Source organism: Periplaneta americana, chromosome 5 (genome assembly GCF_040183065.1).
Source record: "Periplaneta americana isolate PAMFEO1 chromosome 5, P.americana_PAMFEO1_priV1, whole genome shotgun sequence".
Classification (NCBI taxonomy): Eukaryota; Metazoa; Arthropoda; class Insecta; order Blattodea; family Blattidae; genus Periplaneta; species Periplaneta americana.
The window spans coordinates 49463104-49488580 of record NC_091121.1 but is presented as its reverse complement, the minus strand read 5'-3'; the positions used below and the strand labels follow the sequence as shown (position 1 = coordinate 49488580).

General features: G+C 33.7%; 1 protein-coding gene across 4 annotated transcripts in view; it reads right to left on the bottom strand.

The window, feature by feature from the left end:
• Nucleotides 1–25477, bottom strand: part of LOC138699599 (cell adhesion molecule Dscam1-like) — a 1432092-nt gene that overhangs the window by 1392466 nt on the left and 14149 nt on the right. The gene's annotated exons all lie outside the window — the stretch shown is intronic.

Genomic DNA, 25477 nt, shown 5'->3' with positions numbered 1-25477 from the left:
TTAAAATATTGCTAGGCTAATAGTTTTCCAGTTATGACCTAAAACGTGAGACTGTACCAATTGATTTGGCCATTTAAATATGGACAACACTTCTTATCTTCGGTAGGTTCATCGCTCATCCAATGCGTCTTCCTCGTGACTTGCACACTTTTTCAGAAAAAATTCATGAAATTTTGCATTCAAGTTTATTTCATACTGGAGAACAATCCCTGTCTTTACCACTGTTTTATCGTTTAAAGTTCTTTTTATTAGTAATTCTTTATGTGGAAATAATTAAATTTTACAATTTACGGAAACAAATTCACAAAATTAATTTTTAATTAATGTTCAACTGCTAATCGCAGGCTTTATTATGACACTCATTATGAATAACATAGACAAGAAAGCATTTAAAATATTCCAAATAGTATAAGATATCAGCCAAATCATTTTTCTCGGCAAAAATATTGGTATCTTAACTAAAAATACTACAATCATACACATATGAAATAAATTATTAATGTAAAAGTTATTTACCAATGAAGGAACATAATATAATGTAAACGAATATTTATAAATATAAAATATACCAATGAATAAAGAAGGGAAGCCAATAAATTGTAAAATAATAAATACGAATTGCACCCAAGCTTCAATGACAATTTTTTTTATTCTAAAAGTTGTCTACTAATCTGTAAGTTCCGTTAGCAGCAAGCGCAATATTAGCTACTGAGTTTACAAATTTCAATATGTCTCCACGTATGGTAGGTAGTCACATGGCAGGCAGAACTGATCGATAAGCTGTAAATTAATTATTTATTTCTGGTTTTGATATTATTTCGTTAATTAATGGAAAATTATTGTTGTGATATTTGGCTATAAAATATTCTTTACGATATTTATACTTTTATTGTTATTGATCAATATTATAACATGGAAAATACAGTTATTGAAAGAATGGCTGCGACTTGTAGCAAGAAAATGAGGACGATAGAGAAGATGTAGAGATGAGGTGTGAATATACAGTGAAACTAAAATGCTAGAGGGACACATATGTTAAGTTATAATTAAATGGAAATTCAGAACGTAAAAATGGTGTCATGGCTTCAAACCTTTTAATAATATCTATGTGTAAAATAATACATGTACATAGATAGTGTGTTAAAAGCGTTCAATACTTTGAGAGGTGGTAGTATTCATTAAAAGAAAAAAAAAGTCCAATAAACTTGGGTCCTAAAATTAATATCATCCGAGATATGAGTACTTATTCATCAACATCATGCGAGTTGCTTAATGTTATTTTCACTAAAAAAAGAGAGCATTCAGTATTCTGAGAGGTAATTGTAGTTATTAAAACAAGAAACAAATTATAATAAACATTGGTCCTAAAGTTAATATCTTCCTAAATTTGAGCTACTTGTTCATCAACATAGGAGGTCCTTAATGTGATTTTAATTTTAAAAAATTCAGTATCGTGAGAGGTGGCAGATTCATCAAAACAAGAAATAACTGTAATAAACATAGGCCCTAAAATCAAATTTTATATTAAACAAGGGTATTGTAATTGGCATTAAAAGAACAGCATATTCTCTAATGTGTAAACAGACATGCACCGCAAAAGATTCAAGTTATTTCTACTTTACATTTTAAAGTAGTCACTCGAAATACGGTTTGCATATTAGTTTCAAAATTCTGTATAGAAATAGAGTTTGGATATTACATTTTAATCACAATTTTTAAAGAAAATTCCACTATCTAATTAAGATAAAATGGTAACTCCAGCTAACTTCAACCACTGCCATGCTTGCCAACAGTACAGTGAGTAAAATACCTGGCTTCACCGAAGCTTATTGTATTAAAATATACAGGAACATCATTTTATTTTTAATAACATTTTTAATATTAACCTGTCTATACCTTTAGAGAACCGGAAACACCGCTTGCTCTCCCTTCCAAGACTGGAGTTCGATGATACTGGCGTAAAACACAAAACACTCCACTAGGTATAGGAAGGAAGAAAAGTAGTTAATCCATTTACGTAAACTAGGATATACCGCGATTTTGAGTTTGATAATTTTCATTAGGTTTTTCTTTAATCAAAGTACAGTACTGTATTAAAAATAAGTGTTTTTACTCACGAAGTGAGTTATCCATGCGAACTTATTCATTATGCGGTGTATATTATACTGTCTACAGCACATTAGCGTACAATATAGAGAAAGAAGTTACATTGAAAAATAATCATAATATGAATATTTAAACACAATTTTGAAAATGGTGGCCTTTCATTTCGATACAAGCTTCAGTTCTTTTGTGCATATTATCGCACTATAGACTATTGCATCTAATTCCAATTGCCAATTTCGTCCTTCGTACTAGTAACTCATGTTGAAATAATTCTATACCTACTCTACGTACTGTTAATTCAATCTTCACTTCTGCCCGACACGAAAATATAAAATTACTCAGACATGCTATCTACTGTCCGTCCAAGTGGTTATGCCGCATGATTGTAGAAAGGGAGGAAATCACGTGACAGTTAATTACTTAACGAGGCCCTTTTATTTAAGTTAAATTAAACAGCTGTATAATATTACGTCAACGCCCAATTCCTAAGAGAAATTAATGTTTTCAGAAAAGAGCTAAGACAGCCCAGCTTTTACAGAGGGGCGAGCAGAAGCAGGTGGGGGAAAATGGGGATGCGACGTAGGCAAACGGACAGTACCTGTGCGAAAATATGATTCAATATTGAAAGCTCTTTCGTCACTGGAAAACGCGAACATATTTCTGGAACGTACTATACTCAGTAACTCAGTACTGCTTACTATCTGCGGTCTTGGCTCTGTGTAGAGTTGGAACTTCATTAGTAGAAGGGGTGGGAGTGAAGTACATTCAAAAACTCAGGTACAATAAAAATTGAAGTAAAAATAAAATGATGTCCCTGTATATATATATATATATATATATATATATATATATATATATATATATATATATATGCATTCCAATAAATATATCTTTTTGGCACTATAAATGAAAATTTTGCAAATAATAGTTTCTCTTGAAAGATATTAATGTAGTATAAATTCGTGCTAAAAAAAAAAAAATTGGCATATATACAAAATCGAAAAATGTTAATTATTGTTGTTTAGTTAACTGACCGAAGGCAGGTTTGAACCTCATTCGTGTTAAAACAATTTTCGTGTATATAAACAATTTCACAAATAAATCAAATTTTCTCTTGAAAAATATTAATTTCATAAAACTTTTTGCTAAAAAAATTTCCCGTTAGCATAAAATTTCGCAAATAAATCGGTCTTTCTCTTGGGGAAACATCAATTTCGTGTAAATTCGTGCTAAAAAGAAACATTTCACGTTTATATAAAATTTTTCTAGTTTCTTCAGGAGATACTATTTTGAACTGCAAGGGTTTAAAACATGACATGTTTGCTTTTATCGGGTATAGCTCGCGCAAGAAACGATTACCGAAAAGCAATGATGGCGTTGCTGTCTGTTTTGACGTGTGTATGTAGGCACGCCGAGGGAGGAGAGATGCGGGCCGATGGAAGTACTGTCTCTTCCAAGAAGATGAACAAATGAGGACATCGCTGTGGAAATAAAGAACATAGCAAGAGAAATATTCGAATCTAATTAAACGCGCAACATATGTTCACGAATGAAATAATAATACCGTGCGATACAGGACACGTATTCACATGTAATGGAACAAACTAAAGTCGTAATGTAACTATCACAACGTAAGACTGATTCTATCGATGTCATTTCTCTTCCGATTGTATTCTTGAATATCATTCAAGTTATCTCGTGACCTTTCCTGTCGCCCGCTCTTCCTTATCGCATTGTTTGATTCGCATTCCTTCCGTCCGTAATCCGTACTTGCGAGACCTATTAAACCATATTTCGCGAATCCATGGTTTGCGAAAACAGGTGTCTCTAGTTATTAAATACCCTTTGACCGTTTAATTGTGTGCATATGGTGTATGACATGTAATATTCTCCCAAAACATTCAATAATATTCACAGATGCTATAAAGCTACTAACTTAACGGTATGTTGTTAAATAACCTTCTACAATAGGTTTACTGAACAGAAAACAGTAGGAAAAAGTCACAGAAGAATATCTCGTGTAGAAAACACGAGAGAATTGCTGGTGATAAATGAATTCAAAGTCAATTCCATTATTAAAAGTAGGGAGATCCACCCCGGAAGTAGTCATCACTCATAACAGCAATTCACGGGAAGGGAGTCCATTTGCAAAGACTCCATTTTCTTAGTATCAGCCGGCTTCCTGACTGGAGCATCTTTGAACGTGCTTTAAATCTGCAAATGAAGATTAATATGACACTCCCCTCCTCCGCTGATAATATCCGGACACTGTCAACTGTTCGTGAGCGGAAATGGGATGGGCGTTACCCTTTTGTTCCTTTGCACCGCTCTGCCCTTTCCTCCCACTCATTCGCCATATTTCTTGTTGTCTCCCATGTTTCCGCCAGGTATCTGTCCAGCATCCAAATGGGTGTCAACTTACACACTGCGACTCACTTACCCATTCACTGATCCACTTACGGTGTGATTTACACTTTCAAAGCCCTTTTTCATACAAAATTTAATTTAGGGCCTATGTTTGTTACAATTTCTCTTGTTTCGACGAATTTTTTTTTTATTTTAGTAGGTTATTTTACGATGCTTTATCAACATCTTAGGTTATTTAGCGTCTGAATGAGATGAAGGTGATAATGCCAGTGAAACGAGTCCAGGGTCCAACACCGAAAGTTACCCAGCATTTGCTCACATTAGGTTGAGGGAAAACCCCGGATAAATCATCAACCAGGTAGGCTAACTTGTCCCGACCGGGAATCGAATCCGTGCCACCTGGTTTCGCGGCCAGATGCGCTAACCGTTACTCCACAGGAGTGGACTGTTTCGATGCATCTACCACCGCTAAGGAAATACTGATTTTTTAAAATGTGAATCACATAGAGCATCTCCTATGATGATGAAGACCAAGTAACTCAAATTACGGAAGATATTAATTTTAGGACCCATGTGTATTAACGTTTTTTTTGTGTGTTTTGATAAATACTATTACCTCTCGGAACATTGAATGCTCTTTTTTTTTTAATTAAAAACACTTTTTTTTTCTTGCTTCGAGTGGCACCCATTCTAGAATTTTCCTACGCCATCTATTCTCATTTTTCCTCGTGATGTGTACGAATATCTAAGCATCTTCATTTCCATTCTTTCAGTAATTGTATTTTCCATATTAGTTAACCTACTGTTTTCATCATTTACTTTCCAACGAGTCTCCTTAATGGTAAATTATAATAATTAACAATTATAATAATTTTAATAATAATAATAATAATAATAATAATAATTTGTAAATAATATTAATAATCATAATAATTTATTTGAACGATCATAATAATGGTACAGTTTTGGTTCGCATTCCCGATGAAGCAAAAGCTTGTGGCCGGGAGTGGAGCTTTCATCGAATAATGAAAAGTAATATTACAAATTTACAAATTTAAGCCTACACTAAAATAATTATTTAATTGTTTAATTTGAATAATCAAATATAGGTAGGCCTAAGCAAAAGTAAAGTGATTAATATCAAAATAATAATACAAGAAAGAATAATATAAGAAATACAATGAAATTATATCAAATATATGTAAGCAAAAGAAAGTGATGAATATCAAAATAATAATGCAAGAAATACTAATACAAGAAATACAATGAAATTATATCAGGTTAAATATAGAAGATTCGGTTAACTAGAAAGTACAAATAATAAAATGAAATGAAAAATATTAAGCAACACAATTGTAAAATAAATGTAAAATATTATGCAATAATATAATGGAGTAATAATTATTATATACATTAATGATATTTCAGTTTTAATTGATTTATTGAATTTTGAAATATTCAAACATTCCTAACTTAGAAAAATATTTTATTTTTTCAAAAATTTCATGTAAAGAAGAAGTGAAAAATAACAAAATTGAATATATATATATATATATATATATATATATATATATATATATATATATAAGAGAATGTTTTTTAAAAAAGCTTTCTTCGTGTTTTTGTATTAAAAAATTACGCAGAGTTTTCTGAATCCAATGACATATAGTTTGTTTATTTATTTATTTGTTTGTTTGTTTATTTATTTGTTTATATATTAGTTATTTATTTATTTATTTATTTGTGCTATTTAAATTAACATGTTCTAACATAATACAGGTCAGCTAAGACATTCACTTATAACTTTAAATTAAATTAAGTTTCATAACTCCACAACCATTAGTGATAGAATGCTGAAATTTTTCACACTGATTTCTACAATAATGCCCATATCTTTGAAAAAAAAAAATTAGGTCACAAAACATTATGTAAATTTTAATACATTTTATGCTCGACCATGCCGAAATGTACTAATTATACTCGTACATCTGGTAGCAGTCCTTTAATGTATGTCATTAAAGTACACCTACTCATTAAAGTACAGGTCTTCAGCCAATGATAACTCAGCTTACATGTGTTCAGCCAATGACAAGTCAGCTTTGTACCGTTATAAAACCGCAAGTATAGATTATTCTCGGATATGCAATCGAAAGAGAATTAGCGAAAAGTCACGGAGGCTGGAAATCCAATACTATCGCAGAAGGTTCTGTTCTGTTACTATAATAATTAGCGTTAATTGTAAATAATATTCAAATAAATTCAATTTGTCATCTCGCTTTTCAATGTCGAATTCAATAATCAAGGTTATAATATTATAATATTATGAAGTTTAACGGGACTACATCAAGGTCAATGACATTATTGTTCCTCGGAAAAAATCAATACTTTCGCGTCTGCGCACATCTCACAATTCACGACCTAGAACAAGGTCACTTCCGATCTTGTCAGTTACAAATAAAATGTATACATCTGAATACCGTTAATTTCAAGTTAGAAATATGGTCGAGCATAAAAAGTCGTATGAAACTCGCCTATAATGGTAATTAAGAAGCTCGTATGAAAATTATGAAACTCGCTTGCGCTCGTTTCATAAATATCCATATTCGATTTTTAATTACTATCATTATAGGCTCGTTGCATAAAGTACTATTATATAGGACACATAAAAAATTAATTGTATTAAAATTAACAACTCTAAATGTCCAGTTTTTAGAAATAAGTGTTCATTTACATGAAGTAAAAAAATTAAAGATGTCACAGAAACCCTAAGTATGTTATGGTTACCAAATGACATAACTGCATAATTTCTTTTTCATACTCTAATAAAATTGGTTTTTAAAAATTATTATTAGTAGATTTTTAATACTTTTATTAATTATTTTGGCAATGTCAATAGCTTTTGCTATAACGACAACTAAAATATACTATACTATAGCCTACTACTAGATAGATAGATGGATTTATTGAGTAACATTATACATACAGATTTTTATATTATCATAGTTTTCTTTAAAATCCAATGCTCGGGTCTTCTGACCGTACGTACTTTGTACCTAAAACAGTTCCTACTTTGTAGGTTTCACCACCCCTCACCTATGATTATATCCACTGCTCTCTAAAAGAACACACATATTAAAATGAAAATGGCACAACAAAACATATTATATAATATATCCTAACCTAAAACAGACATAAAAGTGTATAGTTGGGTAGATACCATTATCCCTTCCTCAGTTCGTGTCACAAACTTCAACAGCTGAAGTTCTAATCTTTCTCGCCTTCAAGAGGAACAAGCCAAAGTTTTGTTCGTTTTCTCTATTTCCCATGAGATCAAGGCATGCAAGCGAACTCCTATTACTAGTTAAATGCTGATAAATCTTGTTATGGTACTCTGTAATTTTTGTCCACTTGTGAGTTCATTTTCTCGTAATATTTGAGAAATTTAGAGCTTGCATTTTCTGATATTATTTGTGGTCTTTCACGTACGTCTACCCTTAAAATAAACAAAACTTTAAAACGACCGCTTTAACCACCAAAGATTCTACACGACGTAGCCGGGGACACAGTCTACTATATACAGTCGCGAAGCTTGAGGTGATTTTTTGCAAATCTCGTGACAAAGCGCTCCAAGCGGTTAGCAACTAGAATCAATAGACTGTCCACGGTCGACTTTGGACTGTGTCGTATTTCCATCGAGTGCTAGCTTGTTGCGTACTTCACATTGATGCTTGTGAAATGTTCGTTATTGGTTGTAATGAAAATGTTAATGGCTAAAATACAATAATTGAAATAATAGAGACGTAGAAAAATTAAGTTTGCTTTAATGAAATTTATTGATCACGTTTTATTTTCAATTCTGGTGTGATTATTATTGCTTAGGCCTACTTTTTTTTCAAAGGATATGTTTTTAATTATAGCTGTTAATTTCGTTGTTATTTTTATTTGTTACTTTACTAGAGACGTAGAAAAAGACTGTTACAATAAAATTTATTGATCACGTTTTATTTCCAATTCTGGTGTGATTATTATTGCTTAACCTCATCCCACTTTGTTAACTACGTAAGCCTAGCTACAAGTACCGGTACACGTAAGTTACTCCCATTAATTCATATTTCCATTATTATTATTGTTATTATATTATTGTTGTAAAGGGAAATGCAAATTAATATTTATTGGTTTCATAGTTCATTATCGCTATAATCTTGAATGAGTGAAGCGATTATAGTAAATTTCAGTTCGTTTTGCACAAACAAAAATAATATTAACCAATTTCTTGCAGGTATCTTCGAGTTTATGATGGAATTTAATATACTTCATTAAAATAATAAATTAACTTTATGCATTTAATATTTCAATAATGGAAGGAAGGTGTTAATTTTTCCAAAAGAATACTACAACGAAAGTGTAACATATTTTGTCGTCTGCTAAGAGAGAGATCTGCGATGATGAGGCGATAGTAGCGATCCTAGTGGTGGGCAACTACCCATGTTTGCATTTTTACTACATATTGAGCTTCTCGACTGTATATAGTAGACTGTGGCCGGGGATCGAACCCGAGCATCCAGTCAGGTTGGAAAAGTTGTCACTGATATCTGTGTTTGGGAATTTATGAGAAGGAGCTTATGTCAACATCCCCTCTAATTTAGTGAAGGCATAGAATTACAGTAGATTCGTATACTTCACTAAAACGTCGGCTTTTAATCTCATTCTCCTTTTAGTCTAGACGTGGACTGCACTTTTAACATCCAGTTGTTAAGAATAATGATAATTAAGCAGCAGGCTGAAGTAATGTATGATAACGTAATGGAATTTCGTTAGTGCTGGCAACACACCTAGATAAGCCACCAATTACTGAGTGGTGTTTTGATCTTACGTTTTGATACAGTATATTCAAATATTTTGATAAGGCTCCTAGTACCATGACAGCTATGCATACCCGCACTACGTGTGGGAGTCATTAAGCAAATGCGTCCCGAGCCTTTTCAATAAACGCCTGCATTCGCGTGTGTTTCGCTCAATCTATTAGCAGCATCATTTAGGCCCGAACAGAGAATTGCCATTAGAGGTAGTGGCATAATGAGAAGGGATCAATGCTATCAGCAATCGGCATCGCAATGGCTTACCCGAATTAATACAAACGCATCTTGAAGTGCAGATGCATATGTTTGTAGTCTACTAGAACGCTGTGCTCCTTGAGATGAGCTGACGCGATAGACACTAGGTATATTTCACGGATCTCTTCCCACTATTAAGTAAGCGTCATCAAGGTGACACATACTTTCTCTTCACAAAATTCTTTCATTCCGAAACAATTTAATATCCCATTTCACCAGTTATATTCCTTTCTGCGTTACATACCCACGTTCTTGCAATAGGGTCTACGCTAGTTTCGATATCTATTATCTAGCTCGATACGTACACCCACGCTCACAAAACTGCGAACAAATGCTTACATTCACAAATTTATTTCAAAGAGTTATTCCCATGAGAAAACATAAAGAAGGGTCAAATGGGAAAATAAACAAAGAGAGAAACAAATAAATAAATAAACAAGAAGCAAGAAAACCAGGAAACTAAGAAATAGAGAAACAAACAAATATAAAAGAAATACATACACAGAAAAATTGATGAAGAAAGAAGTAAACAATGATAGAAGTAAACAAAAAAGAAGAAACAAACAAATGAACGAAGAAGGAAGGTAAAAACAAAGAACGGAATAAATAAATAATAAAATGAAACAAAAAAGAGGGAAATAAAGAGAGAAGGAAAAATAAGGAATAGAAGAAATAAACTAAGTAGAAAATGAACAAGCAAAGAAAAAGATAAATATATCAGCAAAACATAAATAAAAAAGGATTAAACAAATAAAGAAACGGAGGAAGAAAGAAATTAAAAAGAGAAAAGAAACAAAGAAAGAAGAAAAGAAAAAACAAAGAAACAAACAAGCCAACATACAAAGAAACGAAGAAAAAAGAAACATAGAAGGAAACAAACGAAAAGGAAGAATGAAACAAAGAAACAGATGAACAAACATAGGAAGAAACTAATAAACCGAGAAATAAACAAAGAAAAAACAAAGAAAAAATAAGAAATAAAGAAAGGAACAAAGAGACAAGCGAAGATGCTAAGAAAATAGAAACAAAGGAAAAAAGAAAGAAAGAAGCATATATTCACAGAAGAATGAAATAATGAATTAATTAATAATTAATTAATAATCAAATAAATAAGTAAATAAATAGTAAAGTAATTAAATAAAAATTAATTAAATAATAAATAAATAAATAAAATAGAATAGAGTCCTTTCTTTCTTCATAAATGAGAGTAAAAGCTATTAGCCAATCAAAGGTCATTTAATACGTTTGTACTTACTGTGTACTAATTTATTGGTCTTCTTTGTCCTCCCCTATCTCGGCGATCCAACCACTGCCTAACAATGAACTCAGGGACTCGTATACAGAGGATGGAGAGTAAGCAACAGGGTAAGTATAAACACTATTTGTTGTTTTAAAACTAAGTATTACTGAGGATGATGTACTGTCTTTAAGCGTTGGAGGGACCACGCAGCAGATTTCCTACATGTTTCAACTTAATTTTTTGTCTGGGCAAATGTATTATGAAAGTAGTGCTGCATATGATTAGGTTTTCTCCGGAGCGCTTGTTTGCGCGCTTTCAATCGGAGACCTCCGGTTACCTCCCATTGATGCCGCGCAGGTTGTACATGTGCTGCGGCGCAGCATACACTTTCCGCTGAGCATTCCTTTAATCGGATCAGGTAGTGATTCGAGTCCGCTGACGTCCGCGTATCTTTTAAAATAAGTTGTAATTTGTTGTTGTTTATTCTTTCTTTTATGTTAATCTCTCTCTTTTTCTTCGGCACTTTTTTTTCTTGTGTTGCTTAAAGTGCTACGTTAGCTGACAGATTTTTTTTCTAGTTTTGAAATTCATAGTATATGTGGAAAGACGTAGTTTTATGTCATTGTTGAAATTAATAACATTCAATCTAACTGCAAAACTAACGCAAAAGTAAAGCTTTTCAGTAGCTAATGTAAACATTTATACTTTAATTCTCCTAGAAACTCTCGTTTAATCACAAACAGGGTTTGTCAACTATTCTTCTAATCGGTTTAGTTTAACGTAAAATATATTAAGGGAGCTTCAGAATGGAACAAAAGAAACGTGGGCTATCAATGGGATAAAGTTTACTGTCCAACATAATTTATTCAGATTCTTCACCGGACAGGATTGTGATATTGTGTTAAAGGGTGTCAACATTTGAACTGCTTCTTCTAAAACGCGCCACTCTTGCTCTGTAATAAAAATATAAGTGGATATCAACTTAAGGATAATTGTAATTATATTATTACCACATGTTTCTTTAGTTTCATTCAGAAATATTGTAATCCAAACAGCAAAATATAACTCAAGTCGTCTTGTAAATATTTCATAAGTTTTTATTGCCTCGAAAGTTACGTTTTAGAGAAATTTCAAGACTTTTTCCTAGACTGTGAGCCTTTGGGAACAATAGCACTAAAATAATTTAAAAAGAAATCGTATCAAATGTTTTGCGTTATAGTTTTCATCGAGTTTGCGATTGTGCGATCGCTTCAAATGATCTAACAAATTCGAAGCTCCACCACCCTTAGAGTAAATTCGCCCACAAAGATTATAGTGTGCGACTTTATTATTATCTTCAACAAAATTAAACAATTTCCATGCGACGGATATCCGATTTGGTGTCATTTTATTCCACTCAACTACCGTCAGTCCGTACTCGTCGGTCGTCCTTGAGCTAACTGTCGCTTCGCTTCTAACCACCGCATCCATCCGTATGTCCCCTGTTCCACCTACGATAGTACCGGAGATCACCGGTGAAGCTTTATTCGTAATCTCCTATTCCTCCGCGGTAGTAGTCACTCCGATGAGCAACACTGTATGAAAGGGTATCAGTCTAAATGACTTCAACATATTTTTGTCGTTAACGTTAAAACAATTATTTTATGTATTTACTCTTATATTTGTATGTGTCATTAAAAAACTTCTTATATTTGCATGAGTATATATTTATACACATGCTAAAATGCGAAAATAATTCTTATTTAAGTTTGATCTTCATATATAAGTGAAAAAGAATGTCTGTCTTGTTCTTTGCTGTATCTTTTCATGTCAACGTCGAGCATGAGCAAAGCGATCGCCTTATCAGTAACGTACTGAGTAGTGTTCCTGTAGTGCAGGGCCGGGCATGAGAGCGGCTCAGTCTAGTCGGCCTGAGCTGCTCTCGCTCCGAAAGTCACTTCAATTCCAAGCCACGCAGTGGCGGACTCGCATTACAGCTACCTTCCCTGCATTAATGTAACAAGAGCCACGGTTGTTCTAGCCATTCAGTCTGTCAGTACATAATAGTTTATAAGGATATTACATTAATCCATTGTACATTACAGAATTTATAACACTCTTATTAATTGAATGAAATAAACTTCGCTCTATGCACACACACAAATCATTAGGCTTATTTACATAACCCATACGCACATACTGCAATCTCCTCACCACGGTTCTACGAGACAGGCGTATGGCTTCCACTTCCCCTACTTGCTGTGGACAGAGTTCATCTACCAATATAATTAAACATCGCTTGATGAATTCACCTTCGTTGAATGTTTTCAATTCCTTTGCAATTTCGTGGCAAATTTTGTAGCTAATTCTCATGGCCGATTCACTAAGTGCATTATTGTCATCCTGTTAATATATAATATGATATGATATGATATGATATGATATGATATGATATGATATGATATGATATGATATGATATGATATGATATATATGATATATGATATGATATGATATGATATGATATGATATGATATGATATGATATGATATGAGATATGATATATGACATGATATGATATATGATATGATATATATGATATATGATATGATATGATATATGATATGATATGATATATGACATGATATGACATGATATGATATATGATATGATATGATATATATGATATGATATGATATGATATGATATGATATGATATGATATGATATGATATGATATGATATGATATATGATATGATATGATATGATATGATATGATATGATATATGATATGATACGACATGATATGATATATATGATATATGATATGATATGATATGATATGATATGATATGATATGATATGACATGACATGACATGATATGATATATGATATGATATATATGAGATATGATATGATATGATATGATATGATATGATATGATATGATATGATATGATATGATATGATATGATATGATATATGACCATAAATTAATACAACTTAAAGAAAATGTTCCTCAGGTACATTATATTAGAGTATCTATTCGATATTTATATTGCATTATAAGTTATTATAGTACATTTAGTAATATATAATTTTAAATTATACAAATATTATGATATATCATAGTATAGTATATTAGAGTTCATGATACTGTATATAATATTATATATTATATATCATAATACTTGTATAATTTAAAATTATATATTACTAAGTGTATAATAACTTATAATGCAATGCAAATATCAAATAGATACTCTAATATAATGTACCTGAGAAACATTTTCTTTAAGTTGTATTAATTTATGGCGTTCATTACCAACATATTTGTCATATTCAGTAGCATGTTGTAAAGAATAATGTCGTTGGATATTGAACCTCTTAATCAGTTGGAGTGTTTTATGACAAATTAAACACTTTGCTAATCCACTGCTCTCTACGAAAAATAACTACTCCTCCCATGATACATTAAAAGTATTGGGAGTAGCGGTCCGCTTTAGTCCATGAGCGGAAGCTCCGTCTTAAAAGTTCGCCTTCATATTGCAAGTCACCACTGCAACGACACTAAATGACGTACAGTATGCATACGTCACACCACTCGCGAGACCCGCTCTTTAAAGCACACAGCGCTCATTTCTCAGAATCACGTAATGTGCCCAGCCCTGCTGTAGTGGGAGCAGCTTTCCAAATTAGAAGTTTCCATAAGAGAAGATTCCAACAGAGGGACGCCACTGCACTAAATAAGTGAATAAATATATTAATAAATTAATAAAAGTAAATAAATTATTTAAACAATAAATAATAATTGTATTTATTAATAATCATATATATATATATATATATATATATATACAAATAAATGAGTAAAGGAGAAATAACCATTTCTAATGCAATACTTAAATTGTGTTAAAATTACTTCACTCTACCCTCATTATTATTTCACCATAATTACAAATGAAAACCAAATTCTTATAAAATCTAAATTATAATAACACTCAAACGGAAACATAAAAATTTCATGCGAGTACAGAGATCCCATGAATCTCCCGTCATTTTCTTCTTTACGTCCAGGCCAGTTCTTCAGTAGGTAATAAATCAATTATTATTTTATCTACTTTCCTCTACTAAATACGCAAAAGCCTAGTGGTATTTCTACTGTACACAGTTCGGCTATATAATCGCAATGAAAGAAGTGGAAATTACAGGATAAAGAATTAAAAAGTACGCGTTCGCATGTTCTTGTAATGGAATTTGGAGCTGTGAGGAAGAATCTATGTGCGCTCCAATCCTGTTGGCCACTTGTCTCACTCCTATTTTTGTCGTTGTGTTGAAGTAATTTATGAGAAAGAAATTAGGAGTAATAATGAGTTGAAATTGGCCTTAACAATATTTCAGAAGCTGAAACATGTCTTAATCAAGTACCGGTATTCAAGTGGTTAATAAAAAGTAGTAAAAAATTTATCGTTTTGAAGGAATGTATTTGGAAAGGGATGAGTTCAATCTTTCCAACGCCAACATCGGAATCTGAAGAATTATAATTTCAAAACAGGAATACTATAGCCATGAATAATTCTATAACCCAACCCCCTCTTGTCTATACAGGGGATTTCACTGTAACTCTTCTGCTCGATAAAAACTTCGGATTTTGCCGGAAAAGTTCGACTTCGTAATACTCACTACAGCGGATTTCATTTCAATTTACTTACTACATTTTTGATACGAACTCTCTATACAGGAACTAGGGAGCTTGTGGGCCCTTGAACTGGTCTGGTCGGCTACCCGAGAGGCCAACTTACCGAGGATAATAACAGAGCTGCTCGAATCTTGGGCATGCATCGCGGTATTATGTAAAGTCGGGCCCGTAATCCCCCACTATCCGGGGCCGACACGTCCGGCCCACCCGGCCCACATGTTGTATTGCGGTACACGATAACTCCGATCAAACATCGTACAGCCCGCTCCAGAACGCTGGGCATTCACCGCTACAGTCCGGCACGAAACGCCAGGATGCTACAGCTAGGCACAAGTGTCTTTACTGGGAGGTATTCAATACAGAGTGAACCGTAAGTGATGTCGTTAATTCATTTCGTTTATATGACGTCATTTCATTTTCGACCAATGAAGTGTAAAGAAAAATTGAATTTCAACCAATTACAGTCATATCAAAGTCTAGTACAGGGACATCATTTTATTTTTACTTCAATTTTTATTGTACCTGAGTTTTTTAATATATTTCACTCCCACCCCTTCTACTAAGGAAGTTCCAACTCCACACAGAACCAAGACCGCAGATAGTAAGCAGTACTGAGTAACTGAGTATAGTACGTTCCAGAAATATGTTCGCGTTTTCCAGTGACGAAAGAGCTTTCAATATTGAATCATATTTTCGCACAGGTACTGTCCGTTTGCCTACGTCGCATCCCGATTTCCCCCACCTGCTTCTGCTCGCCCCTCTGTAAAAGCTGGGCTGTCTTAGCTCTTTTCTGAAAACATTAATTTCTCTTAGGAATTGGGCGTTGACGTAATATTATACAGCTGTTTAATTTAACTTAAATAAAAGGGCCTCGTTAAGTAATTAACTGTCACGTGATTTCCTCCCTTTCTACAATCATGCGGCATAACCACTTGGACGGACAGTAGATAGCATGTCTGAGTAATTTTATATTTTCGGGTCGGGCAGAAGTGAAGATTGAATTTACAGTACGTAGAGTAGGTACAGAATTATTTCAACATGAGTTACTAGTACGAAGGACGAAACTGGCAATTGGAATTAGATGCAATAGTCTATAGTGCGATGATATGCACAAAAGAACTGAAGCCTGTATCGAAATGAACGGCCACCATTTTCAAAATTGTGTTTAAATATTCATATTATGATTATTTTTCAATGTAACTTCTTTCTCTATATTGTACGCTAATGTGCTGTAGACAGTATAATATACACTGCATAATGAATACGTTCGCATGGATAACTCACTTCGTGAGTAAAAACACTTATTCTTAATAGAGTACTGTACTTTGATTAAAGAAAAACCTAATGAAAATTATTAAACTCAAAATCGCGATATTTCCTAGTTTACGTAAATGGATGAACTACTTTTCTTCCTTCCTATACCTAGTAGAGTGATTTGTGTTTTACGCCAGTATCATCGAACTCCAGTCTTGGAGGGGGGAGCAAGCGGTGTTTCCGGTTCTCTAAAGGTATAGACAGGTTAATATTAAAAATGTTATTAAAAATAAAATGATGTCCCTGTATATACAGTGACGAAGCTCAATACGTAGGGAATATGCATCTAAAGATTGCTAGGATCGCTACTATCGCCTCATCACAGAGAATGCAAAATAGTGCCGACACAGTCTATTGTTCCTAGTACCCTCAACAACTGAAGCATCGTGACTGTATATACTAGACCAAGCCTGCACAAGGTTTGCGCTCTCCGAGCCGGCTCACAGCTCATGGGCGGAATGCAGATATTAGCTGCGCTCTACAGTGGATAACAGTTATATTTGTACAGGCTGAAATTTTATAAAGAAATAACTTGGTTTGTCTTATAAATTGATTTAAACTTTAAAATACTTTAATATATTATTAAAATCCTTATACTAAACAGGTACAATGTAACAAAATGATGACAATGTTATTTATAAACAGTGGGAAGTAAATGCATCACAATAAGGCAACATATCATGCAACACTCTTATTTATACACTTTACAAAGATACGTTACATTTACTGTGTGCATAGATGGTTAATAGCGTTTCCGTACCTATTGGGATGGGGGAGTAGCGATGTTGTCTGTTATGTATTATATCAGTCGTGTCCAACATGAAGAAAGGGAAGGAGCTAAGCACAGAACTTAAGCATACGATAATCAGTCTTGCTTTGAGGGGCTATTCACTCAGGAAAATTGGTAATATTGTGAAAAAACCTCACTCAACAGTAAGTTATAAGTTCAAATATAATGGTTCCATTAAGAATATTCCGAGAAGAAGTAGAGAATCGTTCCTGAATGAGAGAGAAAAACGTTTCATTGTTAACAAAGTTAAAGTGAACCCACGTGTAACTGCACCAGAAATTGTGCAGATGTTGCAACAGGCAACGGGTAAGAAGATATCCAGTCAGACCGTTCGACGAATACTGTGGTAGCATGGGTATCGCGGCAGAATCCCAAGAAAAAGGCCATATGTAAGTAAAAAGAATCGTGTAGCAAGATCGGCATTTGCTAAAGAGCACCAGGACAAACCTCAAACCTTCTGGAATACTGTGATTTGGTCTGATGAGACTAAAATAAATCTATTTGGATCTGATGGAATACAGACGGTGTGGAGGAAAGCCAATACGGCCGATAATGTGGAGAATACTTTACCAACAGTCAAGCACGGAGGTGAATCAAATTAAATTGTGGGGGTGTATGTCATCAAAAGGAGTGGGTACGATTCATTTCATTGATGACAATTTAAAGAAATGGGGTTATTTGAACATTTTAAAAAATAATGTCAAACAAAGTGTGGAAAAAATGGGACTATCGGCATCTTACATGTTTCAGCAAGATAACGACCCCAAGCATACAGCAGAAATTAACAAACTGTGGCTCATCTGGAATGTTCCTAAACAGCTTAGAACACCTGCCCAATCCGCGGACCTTAATCCTATTGAGCATCTATTGCCAATTCTCAAGAGAAGAGTTCGTAAATGTAAAGTAAAATCTAAAGAAGATCTAAAGGAAGTTATTTTGAAGACGTGGGAAGAAATTAAACCTGCCACTTGTCTTAGGTTTGTACAGTCAATGCAAAGAAGGTGCAGAGCTGTATTGAAGGCTAGGGGCTATTCAACAAAGTATTAGAACTTCCCGTCTGTGCCATAAATGTAAACACAAAGAAACATTTATAATTTATTTTTGTAACTGTACAAATAAGAATGTTGCAGGGAAAAGGCTGTGTTTTTGTTTAAATAGAGGAAGTTGTTATGTTAAAGTATTTGAAAAATTATTTTATAATGTTTTTATTGTTAAGTATGTAAATAATTTATAATGCAACATAAAACTGAAGAATACAATATTTATTTCTGCAAAAAAAAACGTTGTTTTAAATATTAAATTCAGGTGTACAAATATAACTGTTATCCACTGTATATAAGAGTGGACTGGAAGAAGGAAATACTATTACGAGTGCTTATGATTTGAATTCCCGTTAAGTGTTTGCAAAACTATCTTGGACTATTATTAATTAATAAAGAAATATTTATTTTACAGAAGTAATAGAAATGCTATAGCTACTTAAATGTACAATGTCATTTTGTTATATTTTTATTTATCAGTATATCAAAACGAGGATTTATGCTGCTGGCAGCTGAAAGGAACAGTAGCCTACTGATCGTAATGAAACATCAGTTACAAATGTTCGATGTCTGCCTTTATTAAAGTTGATTATGGAAAACAGTTGCTCACAAATATAAATATTGAGCCAAACATAGCAATCATTTTCACAGCCAGCCTGTGTAGTCGTGGATATTATTGCTAATGTTTAGTCTTGTAAAACTCAACCAGGCTAGTAGTATTACTCAAACGATCTTTAGCCCTTAGGTCACATTGAAGGTCAATAAGTTCTACCTGTAAGTCGTTTATTAATGTTAAATGTTATGTTCCGTCTTTTAGATTCCTCCATACTGTACTGTAGCAGTATGTAAGAAAAGTGAAACAGTTACTGAGAATAGGCCTACACACTGCACTCCACTAGATAACTGAGTGGTTGTTTCCCTCTCCTCTACCTATAGCAAGTCTATGTCATTCTTACGTATTTTTCTCTCCGTTTCGGCGAGCGGTAAACACCGCTCTCCCGCTCCGAAAGAGTGGGCTCGCTCGTTGAGAGCTGTTTGTGCAGGCCTGTACTAGACTGTGGTCATACATAGCGATAATTTTTGCATCTATATTTATCGCTATCAATTTATCGCATGGTCGTTCTTTTGTTTAGTCAGTGTCGCCAACTGTTTCTCCGTAAATCGATGAGCATGAATGTATTACTATGCATCTACACGGTTAACTTTTCTTTCAACTTCATGCATTCAAGCATTGAATGCAAGATTGATATTTAATATTAATTAATATATTTACGCAGTGAAGACGACTTTCAAAACGGCGCACCATGTAAACACAAAATCTTCATGCAATTTAATTGAACGTACATTTTAAACTTGATTATTTCAATATTCTTCCCAGATTGCATGCATACGAGCATGCAAAATTGAACTGTGTATATGCATCTTTAGTCCCGTTACACACTACAGCGAGAATACGTTTGTCCAGTTATCGAAAAATGGTTCCCTGTAGCATGGAGTAACGGTAGAAATAAGGCACAGCTGACATTGGTCCCGCTCACACAGGTAACCTAACGTAATTGTAGCCTATAAGATATGCATTACGTGAATGACATTAAACAATAATAGAAAGTCAGATGTTCAAATTTATGTAACAAGGTCTTTGATCAAACTGCCTTCCGTATGGCGCAATAAAATTCGTCTTTTAATGATCAATAAAGAGATAGCTTCACTGTGTAGCAACATATGTCTCGCTGTAGTGTGAATACATAAGCATTGCTATATATAGCTGTCTCCACACATATTACATACTTTTTAGTTCTTGAAGTAGTGTGCAATGTAACGGTGAAGTACTAAATAAAGTACGAAATTCCACTTCCACACCTACATCTTCATCTTCTAATTCCATGTCCATTGTAGCCTATCTGAAAGTCATTGCACTCATTTATTCAGATTTGATAACTGCGTTTTCAACAATTCTTCATTTAATTAATATATTGATCAGGTTACTTGTAATTATATTATATTATGTTTAAATTAAATTATGATTTCAGCAGATAAAGAACATATATTCCTGTTATAATAACAAGAGAAAAGTGGAGTATATGTAATTAACATTGTTAAATCTGTATTTCGCTTTAAGCAATTGGTATTACTGAATAACATCCAATTTCTTTATTGCAGTAATCGATATTCATCTATTTCAACTTTACAATGTCTGAATAGGTTAAGTATTCGTAAATGTACTACTATTATTAACATTTTGTGAGTGAATTTTAGGAATATATTATTCAAATTTTTATTTTATTCACGAATTAGTCCTAATAAATGTCATTCGAGGTCTGAGATTACTATAGATAATTCCTTTAGTAAAGAGCAACAAAAAGAGTCAAATATAATTTTGCTGCATTTTGAACACGTAGTTTTCAAGAATAACGTGCATCTCAAAATACGTGAATTATGAGAACGTGCAACACTGTAATCAGTAGGGAGTGCACATCAGATTGTGTTGCTCTGAACAACCGCTTCATCTGGCTTGTTCTGAATAAGGAAGTGGGAGGCCATTTCCATCTATACTGGCGTTCAAAGATATCTAACCTAGAATTTTCTAATCATCTAAAAGAACTTTTAACAATGAAGTCAGAACCAAAAATATAACAAATTCACAAACTTTGAAGTAGTTCCGCTAGTTATCAATATGTGATACTATTATTGGGGCGGGTAAAAATGTGTTGGGAACAATAATGATGTATACATTACGTATAAATTATTTTCGTCCACTTCTGTGGAGTAACAGTTAGCATGCCTGATCGTGTAACGAGCGGGACCGGGTTCAAATCCTGGTTGGGACAAGTTACCTGGTTTAGGATTTTTCAGGGGTTTTCCCTCAACCCATTGAGAGAAAATGCTGGGTGCCGGTAACTTTCGACGTTGGACCCTAGATTGATTTCGCTGGCATTATCATCATCTCATTCAGACGCTAGATAACCACAGCAGTTGACAAAGTTTCGTAAAATAACCAATAAAAAATAAATTATTCTCATAATTGACAATACAAGCGATTTCCCCCTAACCTGGTGGTTTTTACAGGTACTAGAGGGGGGTGAAATTTTGAATTCTATATTGCGAGTATATTTAAGTAATATTGGCGACACTGAGTTATCTTCGCTGTCTATTTATAGAACTAATGACTAAAGAATCTACAATTATAGAGCAAATAATCGGTTTCTATCGATTAGTATGGTCTTTGAACTCCAGTGTACATTGTTTTTTAAACTTGTAAGAAAAATACAGATTTATTTATTTATTTATTTATTATTTTGCTAATAATTGTAACATAAAATATAATATATACAGAAAAACTTTAGCTCGCTCCTGAAAGAGTAGAACTCGTGCTCAGGGGCGGATTCCTGAATTGAAATTAATAATTATACAATACAATTTGTGTTATGTCTACTGTGCAATTATAGTATGTAAATTTAAATTTACAATTTTTCAATTTTTATAAAATCCACAGATAATTTTTTTTAATTTAATACTAGAAATATTAGAATTGATAAGATTAGGATATTTAAATATAAATTTGTTATATATTCTTGGGCCTAAATTACTACTATGATTAAATACTACTATCATTAAATGATATACCATTTAATTTTGTGTGTAATCTGCGTTAGACAATGGGAATAAACAATGCTCATTTCATGTTAAACAAAATCTTGGAAAATTTAAAATAAACTCTACAACTTAATTTTAAACAAATGTTCTGAAAACACAAACAATAAGACACGCTTATTTCAAAATAAATTTAAATGATTAATTTCAATTAGTGTTTTTCCCAAGGGTAGGTCTTTCACTGCAACCCCATCAATCTCCAGTCTTTCCTATTTTCTGCCTTCCTCTTTGTTTCCCCATATGATCCATATATCTTAATGTCGTCTATCATCTGATATCTTCTTCTACCCCGAACTCTTCTCCCGTTCACCATTCCTTATTTAAAAGATCAAGGAATATTTATACATTCCCATTTCAATTGAATATTCTAGAGAACGCCAACAATAATGATACTTATTTCACGTTGTAAAACAAAATTTTAAAACATTTATAACTCTACAAACAGAAATTAAATTACGATACCGGTATGCTTATTTTACGTCAAACGAACAACTGCAATGGAGTCCGCTTCTCCTGCAGCCCTTTGAAATATGAAAGCCTTGGTTGCTGTTTTGAAAAAAATAACACCATTTCAATCTATTTTGACAAAACGTTTCATCATCGTCATCGTCATCACCACCACCACCACCACCCACCACCACCACCACCCGGTATGGCATAGTTGCGCCCCGCGGTCAATTCGGAGGTCTAGGCATGGCATATTTGCGCCCCGAAGAAATCAGGTAGCAGAATGGACTGGCATAGTTGCGCCCTAAAGAAATCAGGAAGCAGAATAGACATGGCATAGTTGCGCCCTAAAGATATCAGGTAGCAGAATAGACATGGCATAGTTGCGCCCTAAAGAAATCAGGTAGCAGAATAGACATGGCATAGTTACGCCCTAAAGAAATCAGGTAGCAGAATAGACATGGCATAGTTGCACCCCGATGGGCATAGTACACACGAAAGTGATTGTCATAAAGTAAATAAATTCTACTTAAAAATATTACGGTGGTAGCTACATTTTTAAGAACATATGTCTATTTTACCGCTTCTGAATTCCTCTATCACGTGATTTAAAAACCGGAGCCTATCAATATCGGTAGGCTATCGATAATCACTGCATAAACAGTAGAAAAACAGTTAATAAAGTACTGCCAACTTCTTGGTGTTAATTTTTACGGTATCGATAATGAATATTAAATCGAATAAGAAATCAATAAGGTTGGTTGATTATGAGGCTCGAGTTCCCGTAATGTCTTTTTTTCTACCTATTTCATCGGGGCGCAAATATGCCATGCCCCTTTTTTCTACCGATGGGAACGGGGCGTAAGTATGCCCACAAAACGGGTACCTTTTTTTTATCTGCTGTATTTTACCTGACCGTGGGGCGCAACCATGCCCTGCCCCCACCACCACCACCACCACCAAACAATCCAGATTCTTAGGTTCAGTTTCCTGTTCCGATCTCATTGTCCATTCAGAATCCTTCCAAGCATTTTTGTCGATACGTAATGAACAGAACTGTTTAGTTCTACCATCTCTGAGAATATTAAATTGAAAATATTTTAAGCGAAAGATCCATTATAGAGCAAGTAATCAGCCTGAAATTTGTTCGATTAACCTCTCTATCTAAAATACTGTTTTGAATTCCACAAATTAGAGGAAATCTGCTTAGTAAAGATTATCTAACTTACTTGGTGAACATGTTGCGGATGATCTGATATATAAAAGTTAGTAATCTATTCAATAGGAGGTATTCGAACACATGGTCGTTTGTTCACAATAGCTTTAAACATAAGTGTATAAGCTCTGAACTTCACCAGGACACCAGTTATCATTATGTAAATGCTGCCATCACATTCGCGTAATGGTCCGCAAATTCCATCAGCCGCTGTAATGATATCAAGATGCGAGAGGGATTGAGTCTTCCTTTATCGAGACGTCGTTAGTCCCATGCCTGCATAGCCACCTGCCCCCTAATGGTTCATACATAGCTCATCGCTCACCAATCTCATTCAGAACGAAGGAAGTAGAACTGAGAGAGATATATAGAGAGAGAACTTTAGGATTATTTGGAAGTTGGTGCATTACGATCAGCCGAGGCAGTACAACCACCAGAGGCATGTCAATGGCCTCGATCCTATCAGCAGAATAATGTGACTTCGGTCTGATCGACCGACACACTCGACTTTGGTCCGAGGAACATTTGTACTATAGCCTACTCCACAAAAGGAAATACTTTTTATACTAGCACTTAATTACTTACTAACTTACAAATGACTTTTAGAGAACCCGGATGTTCATTGTTGCCCTCACATAATCTCGCTATCGGTCCCTATTGTGAGCAAGATTAATCCAGTCTCTACCATCATATCCCACCTGGGATCCGGACAATTCGCCGCCGAAAATCCTTTCTACAACCAAAGGCTGGTTCGCTATGAACCGGGAACGGAAACGACAACTATAAAGAGAACGAAAATATTATTAAAATAAATGTATTTAAATGTGAGCATTCACAATAGTTAATTGTGAATGCTCACACTACATTTATTTTATTATTATTTCCGTTCTTGTTCTCGTTGTCATTTCCGTTCCCGCTTTATTGTGAACCAGCCTTAACTCGGTCCCAAAACAAATTCTGTGGCCGGGAGGAAAAAGGTATTAAATCAATTTTTTGTGAAAATGAGATTTTTGTATATTTTTAAAGCGGAAAAAAGTCTCGACAATCACAATCTCGTAAAACGGTTAAAGTCAAATAAGACACCTGACTGGATTTGTAGAGCATTACCAAATGTCCTAAGTACTTTTTGAGTCGAGCACACACAGTATAAAGGACTTAAGAATATTTAATACTTTATTCCTTACAAACCATCACATGTTTACTTTCCATGCTTCGCTATTAAAAAGATCTAACTTGTATTTTAGCCATTTCATTACATACTGATGCCCTTTCCTTTTAAAACTTTAAGCACCAGGGTAAACAGTCCTGTAATTGTTTAAGACCCATTTTGAATTCCTAATAATTTATATTTCTCATTTATTTTGACATGAAAAAGGTCTTATGTTTAAATAGTCCCTTCTACTCAGTTTGGGTTCCAGTCTTAAAAGGGCTAAAGTGCGGCTATTTTTGAAAATAATCAAGAAAATTGTTAAATGAGCAACATTACCTATTTTAGAAGAAATATAAACAAATAAT